Source organism: Triticum urartu, unplaced genomic scaffold (assembly GCF_056163025.1).
Source record: "Triticum urartu cultivar PI428250 unplaced genomic scaffold, HENAU_Tu73 scaffold2, whole genome shotgun sequence".
Lineage (NCBI taxonomy): Eukaryota > Viridiplantae > Streptophyta > Magnoliopsida > Poales > Poaceae > Triticum > Triticum urartu.
The window spans coordinates 7,593,877-7,616,827 of NW_028260368.1; the positions used below are offsets into that span (position 1 = coordinate 7,593,877).

Below are 22,951 nucleotides of genomic sequence, written 5' to 3' on the forward strand. Positions count from 1 at the left end.
TATGGTTAGCTCAGCTCCAATCAAGAATCCCCAAGGGACCCCAAGAATTCTTGGTATACGCTCATTCCAATCCTCAATTCTCCTTTCGAGATTCGGGGATAATGAATCAATTGAACGCGCTTCAAAGATTTGTTCCACTTTTGGAAGACCTTGCGTTATGTCACTAGATCTCGATTTTTCATATATAAACGTAACTAACCTATCTCCCTTGTAAAGGATTTCTCCATAATGACCATTAACAGTTGCTCCTGTAGTGGCCAAATAAGGTTTAGCTGCTCTTATAACAAAGGAATTCATATTTACAATGAAAATTTGACCGGATTTTTTTATGTGCGATTTAAATAGACATACATTTTCACAAATAAATTGTCCAAGGTGAATTATTGCCAATGTCTCTTCCCAAGAATCATGATGGACAAAGTGACAATTCAAAAGGAATGGATCCAACATTATGTTACTATCGAAATTAGAAATCCTTTTATTTTCATCTATTAAAGAGTATTTAAGTTCTTGAAGTACTTGGAAGGTTTGTTTTAAATTGTCAACGAACAAATATTTTTTTAACAGGATTTTATTATGCGTTAGTAAATAGTAAGATGAAGAAAAATGCGATATACTAGCTACAATAGCGCCTAAGGGCCCAAAAATTTCTCGAATAGGAATTCTAGGATTCCATTCTTTTATCGCATTGGGATGTTTTGAATTCTTGAATAAACCAATTCGAGAACAGTTGGATGCCGACAAAATCATCAAAGAGTGGTATTCTTTATTTCGATTCAACAAAGTGCCAATAGCTTCTGGATGTTGGCTAAGTGATTCAATCTTCGCCTTGGAATAAAAAGAATTGATATTGGCGCGATCTAACCTATTATGGGGAATCGGTCCTGCACTTGTCCTACCATACCTTTTTCGTGTATACGAAATAGTGGACTTGACTAACTCAATTCTTAGGAAATCGCGAATAAGATCATTTGCTCTTACCTCAACAAGGGAAGCACCAGCCTTTTCTTTTTCTTCTTGTTCCCAATTCACTACTAAGCAAGTTCTAACAAATTGACTATTTGTGTGATAAATTCTTTGAGTTAACTTGCTATTTTCATGAGAAATAAAATTGACAAGTCGAATTTGGAGATTATTTTCTTCTTGCAAGAGATCCTGCGGGAAAAGTGTTGCTAAATTTCTTCCTTCGTCCATTTCATATGCCACTGTAGGGCGAACGGAAACAAAATACTTTTCCTTGCTCTTGAGAATTTTTTTCCGTTGAACATAGACCCAATTTTTCCTTTTTTTTGATTCCTTAGAATCTTTTTTTTGTCTTTCTGGCGGTATCAAACAGCCACCTAATATCTTATCCGCCTCTTCAGGAAAATGAATATCTCCGGAAAATATTTTGAGTTCCGTATGGCTTTTTTTTCTCTTCACTCGGACCAGTCCGCCTAGTCGACTTCTTGTATTTTTTGTGAGTTGTGTATTCACTCCAATAATACTATTGTCAAGTATCTTTAGGGATGAAGATCTCGGCAAGATATGAAGTTCTTGAAGAATGAAAAAAAACCGATCTACTTCTTTTTGGTATTTTAGACTAAATTCTTTTGTTCCTCGATGCTCAATCAAACCCTCTTTTTTTAAGATGGAATCTTCCTCTGGGCTCTCGTATTCGTCCTCTGAATCTTCTTCTGAGTCTTCCTCTAAAGTACCATATTTTTCCTCTGCGCTTTCCCCGGGGCTGCCATATTCGTCTTCTGAGTCTTCCTCTAGAGTTCCATATTCGTCCTCTTGGGTCCTATATTTGCTCTCTGGGCTCCCATATTCCTCTTCTGAGTCTTTCTCTAAAGTCCTATATTCGTTCTCTGGGTTCCCATATTCGTTTTCTGGGCTCCCATATTCGTCTTCTAGGGTTTCATATTCGTATTCGTCTTCTAGGATTCCATATTTAGATTCTTCTAGGGTTTCATATTCATATTCGTCCTCTCGGGTCCTGTATTCGTCTTCTAGGGTCTCATATTCCTCTTCTGAGTCTTCCGCTCGAGTCCTATATTCTTCTTCTAGGGTCCTATATCTAAATTTAACAATTCCTGAACCCTTTTTATCTTTTCTGTATCGGGGATCGTCAAAATAAGCAAAAATAGTATTTCTACGTAAAACACCCATAAGGGGGATTTCAATCGAAATCCCAAAACAGGATATTAGTTCTTTCTCTTGTTCTTGATGATATTGTAATGGAATGACGAACCTATTTCTTCGCTTTTTCGCCAACAAATCTGAATTATCTTGAAAAATAGAAGGATAGATAAAATTCCAATGGCCATTGGACATGATTCGATCCGACGTTGAATAATCAAGAATTTCCCTATCTTTTTTACCATAAGTATTCATTTGATCTTGATCCTTGTGGAGTGAAAAAGACGCTATACTGGATCTGCACATACTTACTGACAATATCCATAAATGGCTTGTTTTTGGTAATCGGCGAAGATTACCATATTGATATTCGGGCGCATGGTAAACATCAGTACTCCAGTGCATTTCGCCGTCTGATTCAGAATAAATATGCTTTTGTACCCTTTCTTTAAAATGTAAAGTGGACGTTCCGGCACGAATCTCCGCAATTACTTGTTCGGATTTTACATATTGATCATTTTGCACTAGAATCAAGCTTTTTGAGGGAATATTCACACTATATAGAATATCTTGACTCTGAATAGTTACATGCAAGTCTATATAACATAGAAAAGCAGGCTGCCCATGACGGGTACGTGTGGGGTGAACCAAATTCTCATTGAATTTTATTTTTCCATTCGAAGGGGATCGTACAAGGTCGGCAGTACCCCCTGTGAATACTCCGCCAGTATGAAAAGTTCTTAATGTTAGTTGAGTCCCTGGCTCCCCAATTGATTGACCTGCAATAATACCTACGGCTTCTCCCAATTCGACCAGATCACTATGAGTAGGACTCCGGCCATAGCATAATTGACAGATCCAAGAAGTGCTTCGGCAAGTAAAGGGGGTTCTAATATATATTGGTTGTGCTCGAAATGGTTGTGCTCGAAAGGCAGTTATGAATCGATTGACTAATCCAATTCCAATATCTTGATTTCGCGCGGCAATGCATCGTGAACCGATATATATATCGTCTGCTAATACACGACCAATTAGTGTTTGGACAAAAAGTTTTTCCGTCATCCCATTTTGAGGACTTACAGAAATACCTCGGATAGTACCACAATCTCTTCTACGCACAATAATATGTTGAACTACTTCAACAAGTCTACGTGTAAGATATCCAGCATCTGCTGTTCGCACAGCAGTATCTACAACCCCTTTGCGGGCTCCATAGCAGGAAATTATATATTCTGTCAAAGAAAGTCCCTCGCGTAAATTGCTTTGAATAGGTAAATCAATCATTTGTCCTTGAGGGTCCGACATTAATCCTCTCATACCTACTAATTGGTGTACTTGAGATGCATTTCCTCTGGCTCCTGAAAAAGACATTAGATAGACTGGATTAGAAGGATCCGTTATCCGAAAATTTGAATTCATTTCTTGTTTCAAATATTCACTTGTCGCATACCATATCTCAACAGATTGGCGTAATTTTTCTACCGCGTGTACAGCCCCATAATAATAGTGTTTCTCCAAAAGAAAACTCTGTTGTTCCGCGTCTTGGACTAACCATCCCTTAGAGGGTATTGTTAAAAGATCCTCGATTCCTAACGAAATCGATGTAGTAGTGGCTTGATGGAAGCCCAGAGTCTTTAGTTGATCCAGTATATGGGATGTATATCCCATTCCAAAATGATCTATTAATCTGCTAATAAGTCGTTTCATACCAGTTCCGTCTATCTCTTTATTATGAAAGACCAGATTGGCCCGTTCCGCCATACATAAGTACCCCCTTTTCGGCTGAGTAGGATTCGACAATTGCTGAGTAGGATTCGACAATGGGCCTGAGTCAGTGATTCGAAAATTTAATTAACTTAATTGCCTCAATCTCAATCTGGATTCGCGTGGCAAATAATGATGATACTAGGGAAATCGGAATGCCCCCCGAAAGGGGAGGGGCATCGCCGAATCTAACTTTCTTGTTTAGGTAGTGTATGAATAGGCCTGACTAAATCCTTGTATGGCTTCCTCTATTTCTCTATAAAAAGAAATATGACCAAGAGTGGTTCGAATGTATATCGAACGAATTTCTTTTTTTCTATTTCCCATTATTAGATAGTGGGCATAAATCTCATGATAAGTCCCCAAAGATTCATATTGAACTTCAATCGGAACTTCTCTTGACCCAATGACGCGTTGATCCAGGTTCCATCGTAGCCACAAGGGACTATCTAAACTGATTAGTTTTTGTCTATAAGCTCCCAGTGCATCATAAGAACTAGAAAAATGGGGTTCTTTATCTTTCCTATATTTAAAATTATTATTATTATTGTAATTTACTTTTAGATTTGGGTAGTTTCTGCAACTATTATATCTATTTGCACAAATACCTCGACGCTTTCCAATCGTTAATACATAAAGCCCGATAAGCATGTCTTGGGTTGGTACGCAAATAGGATCCCCAATAGCGGGAGATAAGAGATTCATATGAGAAAACATAAGTAAACGGGCTTCTGCCTGAGCTTCCAAGGATAAAGGTAGATGAACAGCCATTTGATCTCCATCAAAGTCCGCATTGAAACCCTTACACACTAATGGGTGTAAAGAAATAGTACGCCCCTCTACTAAAGTGGGTTGAAAGGCCTGTATGCCTAATCTATGCAGGGTAGGTGCTCTATTTAACAGTACAGGATGTCCCCGCATAACTTCTTGAAGTATTTCCCATACAATGGGTTCTTTTTCCCAAATTTTCCTTTTAGCAATCCTTACATTAGAAGTGGCGCGTTTCGTGATTAAATCGCGAATTACAAATAGCTGAAAAAGCTTTATTGCTATCTCTAGAGGTAATCCACATTGATGTAATGAAAGCGAAGGACCCACAACAATGACAGAACGCCCCGAGTAATCGACCCGTTTCCCAAGCAGAGTCTCGCGAAACCTTCCCTCTTTACCTTCAATTACATCTGAAAGTGATTTGTATACTTTATTGTGACCATCCCTCGTCGGTTGCCCGCGGGACCCACTATCAAGAAGTGTATCCACGGCTTCTTGTACCAATTTTTCCTGGCACATTACTAAATCTGCTGGCGCTAATTCACTTCTTTTTAATAGATAGGCAAGATTGTTGTTCCGACGGATAACTCTCTTATAAAGTTCATTAATGTCTGAAGTCACTACTTTATCTCCAGACCTATAAACAATAGGTCTCAATTCGGGAGGAAGAACCGGTAATAAGCACAAAACCATCCATTCTGGTTCTACATTTGTTTGAATAAAATGTTTCGCCAATTGCATGCGTCTAATCAAAAAAACTTTTCTTATTCGTCTTTTTCTATCTTCCCACTCATCTCCACTATACCCCTCGTCTTCTAATTCCTTCCATTCGACCAAAGAATTCTCTATAATAATTCGCAAATCCAAATCTGCTAATTGTTCTCTAATAGCACCTGCTCCTGTCGCAATTTCCCGATTTCGAAATGTTGCAAAGCCTGGGGTAGAAAAAAAGGGAGAAATGCTGTGGTTACAGGATGCAATTTCCTCTTCGAATAAACCTCGTAATCGTAAAAAAGTGGGTTTTTTAGTGCTGGGCCTAGCAAAAGAGAAATCGCCGTATACTAGGCCCTCCAACTTCTTAAGAGGTTTATCTAAAAGATTCGCGATATAACTAGGAAGACCTTTCAAATACCACACATGAGTCACGGGACATGCGAGTTTGATGTATCCCATTTGATATCTTCGTATCCGAGAATCCACAAATTCGACCCCGCATTTTTGGCAAAATCTTTCGTCTTCGTTTTCAGCTCCGCTCGCTCGAGAATTGCCACAAGCGCAAATCCCGCTTTTTATGGGTCCAAAGATTCTTTCGCAAAACAATCCATCTTTTTCTGGTTTATCGGTTTTATAATGAAAAGTAGAGGGCCTTGTGACTTCGCCAACGACTTCTCCATTAGGTAGGTTTTTGTTAGCCCAAGCCTTTATTTGTTGAGGGGAAACGAGTCCAATTTGAAGTTGTTGATGTTTATATTGGTCAATCATAAAATAGAAATAAGAAAAGAATTTATATTTATTCCGATCAAACTTCCTCCCTATTAACCTGGAAGTTCTTTTCAGATACAAGGAAATGATTCAGTTCTAGAGCCAAAGATCGTAGTTCTCGAACGAGCACTCGAAAAGATTCTGGAGGATCCTCATGATTAGGTATTCTTTTTCCCCAGATCGTAGCATTAAGTATTTCTTGGCGAGCTATAAGATGGTCAGATTTATAAGTAAGTATCTCTTGTAAAATATGAGCAACACCAAATCCTTCTAAAGCCCAAACTTCCATTTCTCCTACTCGTTGTCCCCCTTGCTTGGCTCTTCCTCTAACCGGTTGTTGTGTAACAAGTGAGTAGGGCCCAGTAGAACGCCCATGAATTTTCTCATCAACTTGATGAATTAATTTTAAGATATAGGACTTCCCTATTAGAACAGGTTGCTCAAAGGGGTCGCCTGTTCTTCCATCAAATATTCTGCTTTTTCCCGGGTACTCGGGTTCAAATACCCATGGATTTTTTGTTTCTTTACTGGCTTCATATAATTCTGAAAACACAAGTTTTCTTGAAGCCTCTTGCTCATATCTCTCATCAAAGGGTGCTATTCTATAATGTTTCTTTAGCAGATCCCCCGCTAATCCGAGCGAGCTTTCAAATATTTGTCCCACATTCATTCGGGAGGGTACTCCTAAGGGATTGAAGACCATATCAACGGGTGTTCCATCTTGCAAATAGGGCATATCTTGCCTAGGCAAAATTTTGGAAATGATCCCTTTATTCCCATGTCTTCCGGCTACTTTATCCCCAACTTTGATTTCACGTTTCTGTAAAATATATACACGAACCATTATGTCGAGCGGGTCCCTTTGGATCCATTTCACATCGATAACGCGCCCTCTTCCACCTATAGGTAATTTCAGAGAAGTTTCTTTTGAAGTGGAAACCTCAAGGCCAAATATGGCCCGTAATAATCCAGCTTCCGCGATATAAGATGATTCGCTCGCTATCTGAGGCGTTAATTTACCTACTAAAATATCACCAGTTTCTACCCAGGATCCCAACCTAACAACTCCATTTCTGTCCAAATTGCGGAGTAAATGTTCTTCTAGATGTGGTATTTCTTTAGTGATTTTTTCAGCGGAGCCCTGGCTTGTCGTATCCGTCTGAATTTCATATTTCCGGATGTGAAAAGAGGTATAAATATCTTCATATACCAAACGTTCGCTAATTAGTACTGCGTCTTCAAAATTGTAACCTTCCCATGGCATATAAGCTACTAATACGTTTTTTCCTAAAGCAAGTTCGCCCCCAATTGTAGCAGCTCCTTCTGCTAAAATTTGTCCTTTTTTAATGGATTTACCCCGTGGAACCCGGGGTTTTTGGTGCATACAAGTATTTTTGTTAGAGCGACGGTGGTTAACTAAAGGAATACTTATAGTCTTCCCACTACTTGATAAAAGTATCTTATGACTATCAGTAGAAATGATCTTTCCCTCGCGTTCGGCTATAATGGAAACCCTCGAATCTAGAGCTGTTTGGCGTTCCAATCCAGTTCCAACAATGCATTTCTCGGACCGAGAAAGCGGAACTGCTTGGCGCTGCATATTAGAACTCATTAAAGCCCGATTCGCATCATTGTGCTCAATAAAAGGAATGAGAGAACCCCCAATAGAAAAATATTGGAAAGGAAAAATACTTCTAACATGAATCTGTTCCCATGCAATAGTCAAGAATTCTTGACGGTATCTAGCCGGAACAACCTGTTCTTCCTGAATACCTTGATTCAAGGACAAAGAATTTCCTGCTGCTATCATATAATATTCATCTCTATTTGGTGATAGATAAACCACCTGTCTCTCTTTTTTTTCTTTTGCTTTCTCAGCAGATATTTCATAAAACGGACTCTCTATGGATCCCCACAAGTGATCAATTCTCGCATGAATTGTTAAGGATCCAGTAAGTCCAACATTGATTCCTTCAGACGTGTCAATTGGACAAATACGCCCATAGTGACTCGGATGAATATCTCGGCTCCGAAAACTTGCGGTTCTCCCCGTCAACCCTCCAGGACCTAAACAACTCACTTTTCGCCCATGAACAGTTTGTGTCAATGGATTCGTTTGATCAAAAACTTGAGATAACGGGTATGTGCCAAAAAAGGTCTCATAAGTAGTTATTAATAAAATTGAAGTTGAAGTTGGAGTTACCAAAGTTTGGGGAGTCGGTTTCGATTGACGTATGAATACTCTACGAATAGTTTTTTGAACTGCATGTTGTAAACGACCAAGAGCCAATCCGAATTGATCTTGTAACAGATCCGCAACCGAACGAATACGTTTATTTTTCAAGTGATTCATATCGTCATCGTCAAGTATACCCGTTCCAAATTTCATTCCAATCAAATGATCCGTAGCGGCCAATACATCTCGTGGTAACAAGAATGTATTGTTCTGAGGAATATCAAGATTAAGTCTCCGATTCATATTTCGTCGACCAATCCTTCCTAATTCACATTTTTGTTGAAAAAATTTCTTTTGTAATTCCTCGCATAAGGACTCCGAAAATACCAGGTCCCCACCTACACAAGCAAATTGTTGATAAAACTCCAAAATAGCTTTTTCTTTTGACTCAATCCTCTTCTTCTCTTTAGCATTCGGGAAAGACAAGAAAATTTCAGGGTAGGAAACATTATCCAGAATTTCTCTTAGATTCGAACCCATAGCTGATGATAGAACTAGAATAGATATCTTTTGTTTTCTACTCACGCGAGCCCATATCCTTTCTTTTTTATCAATTGCTAATTCCGATCTCCCCCCCCAATCTGATATTATAGTGCCAGTGTAGATAGAAATTCCCTTATGATCTAATTCCGAGCGGTAGTAAATACCAGGACTTAGCAATATTTGATTGATCACAATTCGGTATATTCCATTTATAATAAAGGTTCCTAAGGAATTCATTATAGGAATGTTTCCGATAGAAATGGTTTGCTTTTGCACATCGAAACCAAAAATTAATCTCGCAGATACATATAATTCGGAAGAATAGGTGAGTGATTCATACACAGCATCTCTTTCTTTTATCGAGGGTTCTAGCAGTTGATATCCTTTCGCAAATAATTGAAATGCAATTTCGTGATCTGGATCTTTAATTGTTGGAAACTTGTCAAGTTCTTCTGCCAAGGCTTGATTAATGAACCTACAAAATCCCTCGAATTGGATCTGACTAAATCCGGGTATTGTGGACATTCCCTCGTTTCCATTCCGGAGCATCTTAATCTTAAGTTTCCTGTTTATCAAAGAAAAATTCCATTATCAGCTCACTCTTCATCAATCCCTATGGATCGATCTAGCAATCATGGAATCTATATTCTGTTTACTGAATCACATGAAATTCTAGGGAACTCCACATACGTATTTCATATATGTATTTCATACATATGAATAGAGACCATTTGGACGAAAGTTCGAGTTTGCCAGGGGTACAAATGAAATGAAAATGAATTGATAAAACATTCCTACAAAAAAAATTCTGCCACTTATATTTATGTTATGATATTCTAATCAGATTGGATGGCAAAGATTTCTCATTTTATCTCCTTTCTATGAATGTAATAAAGCCGTAATATAATATACTAGAAAGTTTGACTTTACTTCGATTTAGAATAGCGTGCTTACTTTAATTTCTCAAAATAATTTGAGGGTTCTTTTTTATTTCGGATCGGAGTAGTATAATTGCTAGAAAATTCAGTATTTCATTGTGGAATTCTAAAATAAAGTAAGTCCCTTTTTTAAGTACATGCCAATCTAGTTATCCACCTCTCCCCATATCCATGCTTTTCTTTTATCGTAATTTCACTTGGGTACGCCAAGATAGTCAGGTTATACTCTATATCAGAGCAAATTTCCTTTTTTTATTCAAGATATTTAATTTAATACTTTGAAAAATTAAAGCATGATTCCCCATAGAGATATGTACATAAAGGGGATCTTTGGATAATAATGCTGTTCGGACCTAAAGTTTACCTATACACGGATTAAGCATAAAGCCATAATATTTTATTATGCCATTGAAGGGGGGGGAGATAATACCGATTTAAGAGTAGTTCACTACTGCAATAAAAAAAAGAGAATTCTAGTTAACGGTTCCAATTTATTCTGAATTTTGCAGCCTGTGAATAGAAATCCACTTTTTCTTCTTTTTCATCTCAATAGAAAGAAATGGGAAGTTTTATTGTGTTAACAATGTATGTTTTAAGATAGAATCTATCGAGGAGAATAATAGAAACTGGATCAAAAAAAGCAGGAATAGATTTTTTGAAAAAGATTGGAAAAAAGTAAGTAGAATTATATTCAAAATAAAAGGGGCTTTTCGTAAGAAAACGTGGATGAATACTTGCTGTTTTCTAGATTTTTGATCGGATTTTTTGGCGGCATGGCCAAGCGGTAAGGCAGGGGACTGCAAATCCTTTATCCCCAGTTCAAATCTGGGTGCCGCCTGATCAATAAAATACTTAGGTTTTTTTTATAGTGCTGATCGAATTCGATAAATTTTTACTTCGCATAAGTTCGGGCAAGAGAGTAACTGGGCCTGCCGATACTGGGTTTAGAGAAACCATACCATAGTTCTATCCTCAAACTAGGGTTAGGGTTTGTTTTGACGGTAGTGGCCAAAATGGTTATCAATAGGGGTGAGGTAGTGTTTCCTTATTCTTTTATTATATGAATTTGAATTGGTTCTTAATTGAGATTCGATTTGATAATTTTAAAATACGAGGATAAGATGTCAGAAATCTTGGTATCCAAAGAAAGGTCCCTAAGGGGCATTCTTTTTTTTTTTCAATCTAAGATTCAAGAAGGGACTCCACGAAAGAATATCAAGACTTACTAATTATTATACATTTTTTTATCGTACATCTTATGTTACCTACATACACTAAAGTAAGGACTACTTAATTCTAACGAGAATCAGATTAAATAGGTCGATCAAAAATCAATTTAGGAGTTGTATTATGGATAAAATCTCTTCATTCTTTCATAGAATGATACAAAGCAAGGCTGCAGGGTTTAGGTCAAAAATAAACATTAGGTAAGGTAGGTATCCAATAAATATTTATCTATCGATAATTTTATGGTATATTCGGGCGTCCTTTGCTTAAAAAAAAAAAAAAGAGTAACAAAAGGAATAAAAAATCTTCCTATTCCCGCTTCTTCTATTCAGGACATCATTCCCGTACTCTTTCTTTTTTAAGGAAAAAAGGGCTATAGTATCTCGTATTTTTAATGCTCTCTAATTCTACCAGAATTCCTATAAGAATTTGTTAGGAGTAAATTCCTTGAACTGATTGATCCATGGCCATTAGGGCGGAATCCCTTTTTGACTCTGTACCCTTGATTCCACTATGATTATTGATCAATAGTAGAATAATCCCTTCATAGAAATAGGAGACATAATTTAGATGGATATAGTAAGTCTCGCTTGGGCTGCTTTAATGGTAGTCTTTACATTTTCTCTTTCACTAGTAGTATGGGGAAGGAGTGGACTCTAGGGATACTACTAATTGATTAAGTAATCAAATTGTTGTATCAATTCTTTTCTTTAATGGATCATTTTGCATTAATCATTTTGTCAAACGTTATTCTTTAATCTTTTTCTTTAGTTTTGTTTCACTCCTGTAAGAAACTCTTGTATTGTAAGTTGTAATGTAAGAAAGAGCCATTATACCAATTCAGAATTTCTACTAGAAATGACGAATGGTTAAAAAAAGTTCTATACATAAGAAAATTAGACTTTCTTCCACGGAACTATTCACGGCATATCACACATTTTCCATTTCCTTTTACTTTTTACTATAGTCTATTCTTCATATTATTTTTCTTTCCTTCCATGGATTCTTTGGTCAAGAATTGTCTTAGATTTTTTTATTTTGACCTGATTGAAATTAAGTGGATGCAATGAAAAAAGAAATTGAATTAGACTACTTAACTATTTCAATCTACTAATCTATTCTATGTAGATTCAAAGATAATATAATAGAAAGAATCTAAAGTGTCGTAGAAAAAACTATATGTAGTTCTTTCTACCACACTTTAAGATTCCAACCAGATCCTTTCATTTAAGACTTGGATTTTTTTTATTTAATCCCTTTTTAATTTCTTCAATGATTAATTGGAATTCCAATTAATTATTTTGGCTGACTGTTTTTACATAAATAATAAGTAAAAAAGAAGTAGGAACTAGAATGAACAGTGCAGTAGCAATAAATGCGAGAATATTGACTTCCATAACCTCTTTATTTTTTATTTTCACAATAACTCGGGATGTAATCCCATGGAGAGGAAAAAGGGGTATCTTGTAAATTCAAGGGTAGGGCTTGCATTCTGATAATACTGAATCAATTCAATATTATGAATATCGGATCTATCAAATCAATTCATGGATGAGAGTTATATTTCACGGATGAGAGTTATATAGTATAACATAGGAAGATCCTCTATCCACACTAAGACCAAAATGGGTTTTTTGATTGGATTAGGAATTCCCTCTTTTTTAATCCTTTTCTACTTTTTCTTTTCTATATCTCTAACCCACGAGCTTTCTTAATCTTATACTTTCTTAATCTTATACAATTTCCCTTCCTTTTTCTTATAGTTATACATACAATTATGTATGTATTATATGACCAACTTTCACTTTCTATGGGTCACATAGACATCCAAATAAGCAGTAGAAGTGAGATGGGGAAAAGAGGTCTGAAATAAAAAGGGAATACGATTTATGTATGGATTCCGGTAAAATACCGGTACTCTATTCCATAAGAGTGGAATAGGAAATTAAGATGAGGATGGTATCATCATAAAGAAAGATAGAGTAATATAATATCCTAAATTCTACTAATCCACATATCGTATGTGTGTCTTTCTTTATCGATTGGGAGTAGTGAAAAAAAAATTCCTATATGCCCTCCCTCCCTCTTTAATGAGAGATGCAAAATAAAAAAGTGAAGTAAGGGTGCCCTGTGGGTATTTGATCTTGCTCCCTGCCCCTTTTTTTCATGGAAAAAGGAAATATCAATTTCTCCATTCATTGAACCCTAGTTCGGGACTGACGGGGCTCGAACCCGCAGCTTCCGCCTTGACAGGGCGGTGCTCTGACCAATTGAACTACAATCCCCGCGGGGTGTATGGCATACCCATTCTTAAATAGAACCATAAGAAGATTCGATTCGTCTTTCGTACTCTAAGAAATAGACGAATCATATACTACATACCCACATATTATATTATACGTGGGTATAGTGAGAGTGACATAACTAGTATGTCGTGATTTTTTATCACTAAAAATGGATAATAATCCAGCCTTCAATAAGAAAAACTCTTTTGTTTGTAAGAAAGGAATGAGAGAGATATGGATTAGAAAAAAAAATTTCCCTTTTTTCTTTATCTTTTATTTCTATAGATCAGACATTTTATTTTATGGAAGAAAAACAAAAGGATTTAGTTCATACTCACGAAGCCCTAGATTTTTGGTTTGGGCCGAGCTGGATTTGAACCAGCGTAGACATTGTCAACGAATTTACAGTCCGTCCCCATTAACCACTCGGGCATCGACCCAGGAAGAATTTATTCTAGGGTTTTTGCTAATCTATGATTAACCTCCTTTCATAATACTCCCTACCCCCAGGGGAAGTCGAATCCCCGCTGCCTCCTTGAAAGAGAGATGTCCTGAACCACTAGACGATAGGGGCATCACTAGACGATAGGGCCATATACAACCGCTCGTGATTATACTATAATCATAGTATGAGCAGTTTTTTGGAATTGTCAATATACTCGAAAAGTATAAATAGATCCAAAGCAAAGAGTTTTTCCAACTTTTCTGTTATGTTTTCATCTAGGATTTTTTTTAGTTGATCGTTATAGATTAATTCTCCGTGCTTCATTTAGTGTTCATACCAAAAATGCATCCATCCCGCACTAAGTCATAAAATTCTCTAAAAATATAGAGAAAGTTTCAAAAACAAAGAAAAAAAGTGAATCAATTTAGTAGAAAAGTACTCTATCAGATTCGAACCAACGACTTACGTCTTAGCACGAGATTACTCTACCACTAATTTAAAAAGCCCTTTATCGGATTTGAACCGATGACTTATGCCTTACCATGGCATTACTCTACCACTGAGTTAAAAGGGCTTTTTATTTAATTCAAAAATTAGCCACTTGGATTTCCCATTATGGGTCTACTGCATAATGTACATATTATATATATAATATATAGAGATAGAGAGAGAGACATTATGTAGAGATTGTATATGTATATATCGATATCTTGAGAGCTCAAAATAAAATTAATAAAAAAAAACATACCCTACATAACATATCCAACTCTTCTTGGTTCAGGGTTTTCCGTTTCCGAAGACTAGTAAAATAGGCGGATTCTGGAACCCCAAGGATTCAACGGTATATGGATATGGAAAATATAAGATTTCCGATCCTAGCGGGAAAAGGCGGGGAACAGATACCCAATAGGATATAGGATCCTTGGGAGGAACTTTTGGTAATGGCCTTGATCCTCTATGCTATTTTTTATGTGTTCTTAGTTCTATTGAACTTTTTGCATTCTTTTAAACAAGAATCTAATAAACTAGAATTGAGTCAGTGGAAAAAAGGAGAGAGAGGAAAGTGTTAAATGGAGAGAGTCGACTAATCAGAGACTTTTAGGATCTTCTTTACATCAGGTAAATCTGTCGGCCCTGTCCGTTTTTTTCTTTAAGTTACGACTCTTTGCTGCTTACTTCTATCAAGCCATAGGGAAAGTCTATGATGAATTTGGAAAACTCATCTCACTCTTACTCTATGGCTCGGACTTAATGGGGGAAGAAAACATCTTCCATAATTTCTTTTTTGTTCAATTCTGGACAAAAAAGAAAAGGAAAAAAGGAATTTATAGGGACAGTGTTACCCCCTATATCCCCTAGTTTATATTGTAGGAATAATAAAACAATTTAGCAGTCTGACACACTTACGTCCTTGCAAAGTAAATAATTATTATTGTAGTCGTAACCGTAGAATAGGATCCTAATCAAAATAAATACATTTGGTTCAGGCGCTATTAGCATGGTAAGAAAAGATTTTTTTTACAGACCAGAGGGGCTATCTAAATCCTAAAGTAAAGGCGAGCGATCGAAGTAGAAGTACCAACGGCTCAGTGTCATGAACCTTCTCCATCTGATTCAATAAGGGGGAATTAGCCTTCTTGTCAAATGGCTATCCTTGACAAAGGGTACCATTTATACCATAATCTACAATGTAGCGGGTATAGTTTAGTGGTAAAAGTGTGATTCGTTCTATTAATAACTGAATTTGAAATGATATACTTAAGGCATCCTTAAGTTTTTTATTTTTATATTCCGATGAAAACTTTAGTTCTTATAAAGGATTAAATCCTTTTCCTCTCAATAGCATATTGAGGAAGAATATACATTCTGGCGATTTGTATCCAAAGACTAATTTAAATTGCATCCAAAATAAAAATAGGATTATGAGTACAGAGTCGCGAAGCATAATTTTGCATTGGATTAAGTATTCCAATTTTGAAAATATGAGTAAAGGATCTATGGATGAAGATACAAAAAAGTTGATTTCCAATCGTAACTAAATCTTCTTAAAATAAGGAATAAGGAAGCCAAATAGCTAAAAAACGATAGTTTTGGTTTACTAGAACCATCCGCATATTGTTTCAGCTCGGTGGAAACCCAATTCTTTTCCTCAGGATCTCTTGAATGAAATTAGGGAACGAAGTAAGTAGATTAGATGAATTTAGATAGAATTTCTATCTCCTACTCTATAAGGATCATCTAGAAAGCGGAGAGCTTTGGTTCCATTCAAATAGAAAAGCTGACATAGATGTTAAGGGTGAGAATATCCATAAAGGAGCCGAATGAAATCAAAATTTCATGTTCGGTTTTGAATTAGAGACGTTAAAAATAATCAACCAACGTCGACTATAACCCCTAGCCTTCCAAGCTAACGATGCGGGTTCGATTCCCGCTACCCGCTCCATTCTGTATAAAAGGAGTATTCTATTTGTCTAGACATGTTAGAGGCTTGTATTCAAGCCTTTTTTGTCCACCAGTTTCTGGTACTCCAGAGCGGAGTAGAGCAGTTTGGTAGCTCACGAGGCTCATAACCTTGAGGTCACGGGTTCGATTCCCGTCTCCGCACTTAGCAGTCTGTATAAAAGGACTATTCTATTTCTCTAGATATGTATGGTAGAGGGGCGTATCCAACCCTTTTTTATTCATTAGTTCCCGGCCCTAGAGGGCAAAATTGAGCAGTTTGCGAAGTCACTTGCCTTCAAAAAAAGAAGGCGCAAGGCCTCTCCCTACCCTGCAGAAAATAAAAATGAAACGAAAGGGACAGTCTACCTCTCCCTTCCCTTTAAAAAAAGTTTGCCCGTTGTTTGTCTCAGTTAATACCCAATTTTTGGAGCTCTGTTGGCGAGTTCTATTTCTGCCTCTGGAGCGCCCTCTTTTTTTGAGTGGGATGCAAAGGAAGGGTAAGATAGTAAGGGATACGGCACTAGACTAACACCTAATTAATACTTAATTTAATATAAGTAGTTAAACAGTTAACTAGACTAAACTTTTTATCATAGTACTTTGATAAATTAAGCGGGGCGAGCGGCGGGAATCGAACCCGTATCTTCTCCTTGGCAAGGAGATATTTTACCATTGAACTACGCTCGCTACGGTATATATTTTATAGCGTATATCCGCCTGGGTCGACCTTCTATGTCTGGGTCGACCGTTTCATTTCATTTTCTATTATATTAGAGTTTTCCTTTTTTTATTATCTGTCAATGAATATTCTAATGGGAATGGAATTTCATAATACTGAAAGAGAAGAGCTAGCAATTCGGAACGCAAATTGCGTTTTAATACGTCTCACTATTCTAATTTTTTAGAAGAAATGGCCTTTATTATTTCTTTTTTATGGGGTTAATAAATATTAACCAAATTTCATTTAAGAAATGAGAGAATTCAGAATAGCTACGAGAAAGACTAGTCCAATCCATAATGATGTACCGGAAAATACAACATTTTTATTATTTGACCAACCATCAGGAGAAGCAAATACAAGGGGTACACTAATTACTAAGACTGAGGAAGTCGCAATTAATGCAAAAACAGCTAATTGGAAAGCAATAGTCATATTTCTAATCCTCCAAGCTACCATCAAATAAAGTTGACTACATATTTGATCCCTCACTTAAACCAAAATTGTAAAAAAATACAAGAAGTAGGAGGGGTTTAATCATGAATCCATTGATTCTTCTCTTTAATTCAAATTTATTACTTAAACCGCTTTTTTATTTGGATATGGGGGTGAGAAGAGATTATTTACTCTTTATTTCACAAGCGGGTATAGCGGATCCTGTATCCGTGTATACAGTATACAGAGATATATCGAAAAGGAACTTGTATCTGATATCTTTCTAGAGGCTAATAAATCTTTTTATTTTTTATATGGCTATGTTCTATTTGTAGGAGTAAAATAAGGATTAGGCTGTGGAGAGATGGCTGAGTGGTTGATAGCTCCGGTCTTGAAAACCGGTATAGTTCTAGGAACTATCGAGGGTTCGAATCCCTCTCTCTCCTTTTGCTTATTGAATACGTTTGTTTCTTTCATTTTTATTTATTTTTTTTTTCTGTCCCTTATCTTTCTTTCATAAAAAGGAATGAATGGCTCGGCTAGATGGAATAACCGAGCCAGAACAGAAAAAAAGTAGAACAGGTATAAATAAGAAAATCTTAGTTAAGAGGGTTCATGTAAAGAACAGGTTCCAAATCACGATCGATTCCCTTTTCAAAACCTGCTGCAGCAGCTCGGGCTCTTCCTGCATGCCATAAATGGCCCACAAAAAAGAAGAATCCTAGAACAAAATGAGAAGTTGATAACCAACTTCTAGGAGAGACATAATTAACTGCATTGATCTCGGTAGCTACGCCACCCACGGAATTTAAAGAGCCTAAAGGAGCGTGGGTCATATATTCTGCTGAGCGTCGTTCTTGCCAAGGTTGTATGTCTTTTTTCAACCTACTCAAGTCCAAACCGTTGGGGCCCCTTAGAGGTTCTAACCATGGAGCACGAAGGTCCCAAAAACGCATAGTTTCCCCTCCAAAGATAACCTCCCCAGTTGGGGAACGCATTAGATATTTACCTAAACCTGTGGGTCCTTGAGCGGATCCCACATTAGCTCCAAGACGCTGGTCTCTAACTAGAAAAGTAAATGCTTGAGCTTGAGAAGCTTCTGGCCCGGTGGGTCCATAAAACTCACTCGGATAAGCTGTATTATTGAACCATACAAAACAACAAGCGATAAAACCAAAGACAGATAAAGCAGCTAAACTATAAGACAAGTAAGCTTCTCCAGACCATACAAATGCACGGCGAGCCCATGCGAAGGGTTTGGTTAAAATATGCCAAATTCCGCCAAATACACAAATAAAACCCAACCATACATGCCCACCAATTATATCTTCTAAATCATCTACACTAACAATCCACCCTTCTCCACCAAAAGGAGATTTTAGTAAATAACCAAATATAACACTGGGACTAAGGGTCAAATTGGTAATTTTTCTTACATCTCCCCCCCCCAGGGGCCCAGGTATCATATACACCGCCAAAATAAAGAGCCTTGAGTACTAGAAGAAAAGCACCTAGACCTAACAAAATTAAGTGAATACCCAAAATTGTAGTCATTTTATTTCTATCTTTCCAGACATAACCAAAGAATGGAAAAGATTCCTCAAGAGTCTCGGGTCCCAGAAGCGCGTGATAAATGCCACCGAAGCCTAAGACTGCGGAGGAAATTAGGTGAAGTACGCCAGATACAAAGTACGGAAAAGTATCTAGAACTTCCCCCCCTGGCCCTACTCCCCAACCTAGAGTAGCTAAGTGTGGAAGTAAAATCAACCCTTGTTCATACATGGGCTTTTCTGGTACGAAATGGGCCACTTCAAATAGGTTCATTGCTCCGGCCCAGAATACGATTAATCCGGCATGAGCTACATGAGCTCCAAGCAGTTTACCGGACAAATTGATAAGTCTGGCATTCCCAGCCCACCAAGCAAAGCCGGTGGTTTCTTGGTCACGACCAGCTAAAACGAAAGTTCCATTAAAGAGCGTTTCCACGTGGTAGAACCTCCTCAGGGAATATAAGATTTTCATGAGGCTGATCCTGAGCTGCCATCCACGCACGAATACCCTCGTTTAAAAGAATATTTTTGGTGTAGAAAGTCTCAAATTCAGGATCTTCCGCTGCACGGATTTCCTGGGAAACAAAGTCATAGGCACGTAAGTTCAGAGCCAAGCCAACTACGCCAATAGCACTCATCCATAAACCGGTGACGGGTACAAATAGCATAAAGAAATGTAACCAACGTTTATTGGAAAAAGCAACACCAAAGATTTGGGACCAAAAGCGGTTAGCAGTGACCATTGAATAAGTTTCTTCAGCTTGAGTTGGGTTAAAAGCACGGAAGGTATTTGCACCATCACCGTCCTCAAATAGAGTGTTTTCTACGGTCGCTCCATGAATAGCGCATAGCAGAGCCGCACCTAATACTCCGGCAACTCCCATCATATGAAATGGGTTCAACGTCCAATTATGAAATCCTTGGAAGAAAAGGATGAATCGAAATATCGCTGCTACGCCAAAACTCGGCGCAAAGAACCAACCAGATTGCCCCAGTGGATAAATAAGGAATACAGAAACAAAAACAGCAATTGGACCAGAGAATGAGATTGCATTATAAGGCCGCAATTGAACAGACCGAGCAAGTTCAAATTGGCGTAACATGAAACCTATTAGTGCAAAAGCCCCGTGGAGAGCTACAAAAGTCCATAGACCGCCTAATTGACACCAACGAGTAAAATCTCCTTGTGCTTCGGGCCCCCATAGTAGCAACAAAGAGTGTGCTAAACTATTGGCAGGGGTAGAAACTGCTGCGGTTAAGAAATTACAACCTTCCAAATAGGAACTAGCCAATCCATGGGTATACCAAGAAGTTACAAAAGTTGTCCCTGTAAACCAACCCCCTAAAGCGAAATAAGCACAAGGAAAGAGCAATAGGCCAGACCATCCTACAAAAACGAAACGGTCCCTTCGTAACCAGTCATCCATAGTATCAAATAGATCATTTTCTTCTTTAGGAATTCTACCAAGGGCTATAGTCATAGTGATCCTCCTATTCAATTACTTCAACCATTTCCGAGCACCTCATATCACTTTCCAAGGCATATGATAGTTTTATTATCTGTGGACGATTTCTTTCTCGTTCAATGCCCTTTTTCAATGGTCTCGAAGAGAGAAATTTCCCATTTTTATCTATGGAGTCACAGTCACAACCGAGGTCGTGGTAAATCCATGAATTTGATTCGATTTGTTTTTCTTATACTATTTATTTGTTTTTCTTATACTATAGAAATAGAAATAAATTGTTTTTCTTATACTATAGAAAGAAATAAACCTTTGAATTCAGCATTATTCCAAGACTCCTATTTCAAAGTCTATCTTTTAAGGGAAAAATGCAAATAAAAGTAACCCTTCTTTTCCCATTCCCTCTCTATTGCATGGGTGGAAGAACTAAAATAATAGAGGATTCTGAAAAAAAAAAATGGACCTTCGAAATCCAATTTTATGTGTAGCGCAAAGGAGTTGCGATTTCTTCTTATTCCTATAGAACATCTAGTAACAAGAATATGAAATCGTAAATAGCGAAAAATTCTTGTCTTGCGCGGTCTAAGTCTAAGGAAATAAAAAAATTCGCTTATACAATTTCATCTACATCGAATTTATATATCAGAATAGCGGATAGAGGCATCATTAAAGGAGTCAGGTCTACTTACTTTATGCTTCTTTCCAATTTTATGGTGGATTTGATAAGAACCCTTTTTGCTTTCTTGATAAATAATCGACAAAAAAAGCGTTTTTTTTATATAACCTGCTTGTTTTATTATAATTATAACAAGTCCTATATGGAAATGCCCGCTAAAGAGAAAATCTATTTGATTGTCTCTCGGCCAATATCGATTTTTAGAAAGAAAAAACAAGAATTTTCTTCTTTTTTTATTAACATTAAGAAAAAAGAATATAATTAAAATGGAATTGGCAATATAATTTTTATAGACTTTTGAAAGAAAAAAAAGGGGTTTTTTGCAACCGTTATTTCTTATTTCTTGCCTATATCATATCACGGAAACCTTTCGCTTTGGAACGTGGAGAGATGGCTGAGTGGACTAAAGCGGCGGATTGCTAATCCGTTGTACAATTTTTTTGTACCGAGGGTTCGAATCCCTCTCTTTCCGCTCCCTTGGATCATTTGGGACTTTCGAATTGGAAAGAATTCTGACCCCCGGATTTTCTCATAGATAAATGTACGAAACAAATCCAATAAGAAAAAAAAAAACTGAATTTTTACTCCTCGCGTCCAGGATTCCGTCCTGGGTCATTAGATAAGAATCCAAAGATAAAGAGTGAAACAAAGAATATCACTACTGTATAAACAAAAAGTTTGAGAGTAAGCATTACATAATCTCCAAGATTTTTTTTTAAGGAATAGATTACCAGTTTTTCCTTACCACACGGATCCACTAGGATGGTTTTTTTTTATACCTAAAAATGCAAAAAAGAATTCTTGAAAAAAATTGCAAGAATTCTTTTATAATAAGCACTCTTATCAATAGCAAAAATAGGGTTAGGTGGTTAGGTATTGTGTAGGTACCTTTAGGTACCTGCTCAACCTAGGTGCAGGGGAGTAGAAAGGCTGATCCAAATTTATTGCTGTAGCTACCCATTCAATGTAGAAGAATTTAAATTTTAGAATCGAAGGTTCATAATATAAAAAATATAAACTTCTCGGCTTTTACCCATTTTAAAATTTTTTTGGAATGAACACATCATTCAATTTGGCATACAGAGTACTAAAGATTTCATCGAAAACTTACAGCAGCTTGCCAAACAAAGGCTAATAGAAAAAAGAATAGAGGTATAACAGGCATAATATCCACGATTGGATTGAAAATAGCATAAGCTTCGGGTAATTTGGCAAAGAAAAAACTAGTAGGATAAAGAACAGAATTAAAACAGATACAGGTTAAACTAAGTATATTAGGCATAACAAGCATTTCATTCTTGTAGAGTAAATAATTGGATTTTTCTTGAGTTATTTTTTTAAGGGAAAGAAGGAAAAGGCAGATTCAAAATCTTTTTTCTTCGGACTTTCCCAAACACAAAATACCTCCTTGTATTCGCACTCTCAAATGAGAGTGGAATAAATTCGACTTTCATATAATATCTTAATAGAATTCCATGTAATGATCAATGCATTTTTTTGATTCTATATTATCCGCATGTGTAGAATACTAGCAAGAGAATATCCCTCCTTTTTTATGTAATTGAAATGGTATTGACGAATAACAAATAAACATACTAGTGTTTATTAGTGTCGCATAAAACCCGAAATGGGGCGTGGCCAAGTGGTAAGGCAGCGGGTTTTGGTCCCGTTACTCGGAGGTTCGAATCCTTCCGTCCCAGATTGTTTCTGATGAAACAAACGGTGAAATCATATAGTATTCCGTACGAGACAAAAGTTTATTAAAGAGAATAATGATATCTTATTCTTTCTCAGAAAACATAATAAAGTCTTAAGTCCAGTCAAATTGACTATCTTTATTTTCATGAAAAAATGGGATCTATCAAGCACATTCAGGATATGCCTCTACTATAAAATCACTTAGTCATATTTTTTT

General features: G+C 36.9%; 7 non-coding genes across 7 annotated transcripts; 3 read left to right on the forward strand and 4 right to left on the reverse strand.

Moving 5' to 3' along the window:
- The first annotated feature begins 10,562 nt into the window (after positions 1 to 10,562).
- TRNAC-GCA (transfer RNA cysteine (anticodon GCA)) lies at positions 10,563 to 10,633 on the forward strand. The gene has a single exon. It is a non-coding gene; the product is annotated as a tRNA-Cys (tRNA).
- Positions 10,634 to 13,233: 2,600 nt separating this feature from the next.
- On the reverse strand, positions 13,234 to 13,307 carry TRNAD-GUC (transfer RNA aspartic acid (anticodon GUC)). The gene has a single exon. It is a non-coding gene; the product is annotated as a tRNA-Asp (tRNA).
- Positions 13,308 to 13,665: 358 nt separating this feature from the next.
- TRNAY-GUA (transfer RNA tyrosine (anticodon GUA)) lies at positions 13,666 to 13,747 on the reverse strand. The gene has a single exon. It is a non-coding gene; the product is annotated as a tRNA-Tyr (tRNA).
- Positions 13,748 to 14,254: 507 nt separating this feature from the next.
- Positions 14,255 to 14,326, reverse strand: TRNAT-GGU (transfer RNA threonine (anticodon GGU)). The gene has a single exon. It is a non-coding gene; the product is annotated as a tRNA-Thr (tRNA).
- Positions 14,327 to 16,810: 2,484 nt separating this feature from the next.
- TRNAG-GCC (transfer RNA glycine (anticodon GCC)) lies at positions 16,811 to 16,881 on the reverse strand. The gene has a single exon. It is a non-coding gene; the product is annotated as a tRNA-Gly (tRNA).
- Positions 16,882 to 17,705: 824 nt separating this feature from the next.
- TRNAS-UGA (transfer RNA serine (anticodon UGA)) lies at positions 17,706 to 17,793 on the forward strand. Its single transcript has one exon. It is a non-coding gene; the product is annotated as a tRNA-Ser (tRNA).
- A 3,627-nt stretch (positions 17,794 to 21,420) lies between these two features.
- Positions 21,421 to 21,508, forward strand: TRNAS-GCU (transfer RNA serine (anticodon GCU)). The gene has a single exon. It is a non-coding gene; the product is annotated as a tRNA-Ser (tRNA).
- The last annotated feature ends 1,443 nt before the right edge of the window (positions 21,509 to 22,951 follow it).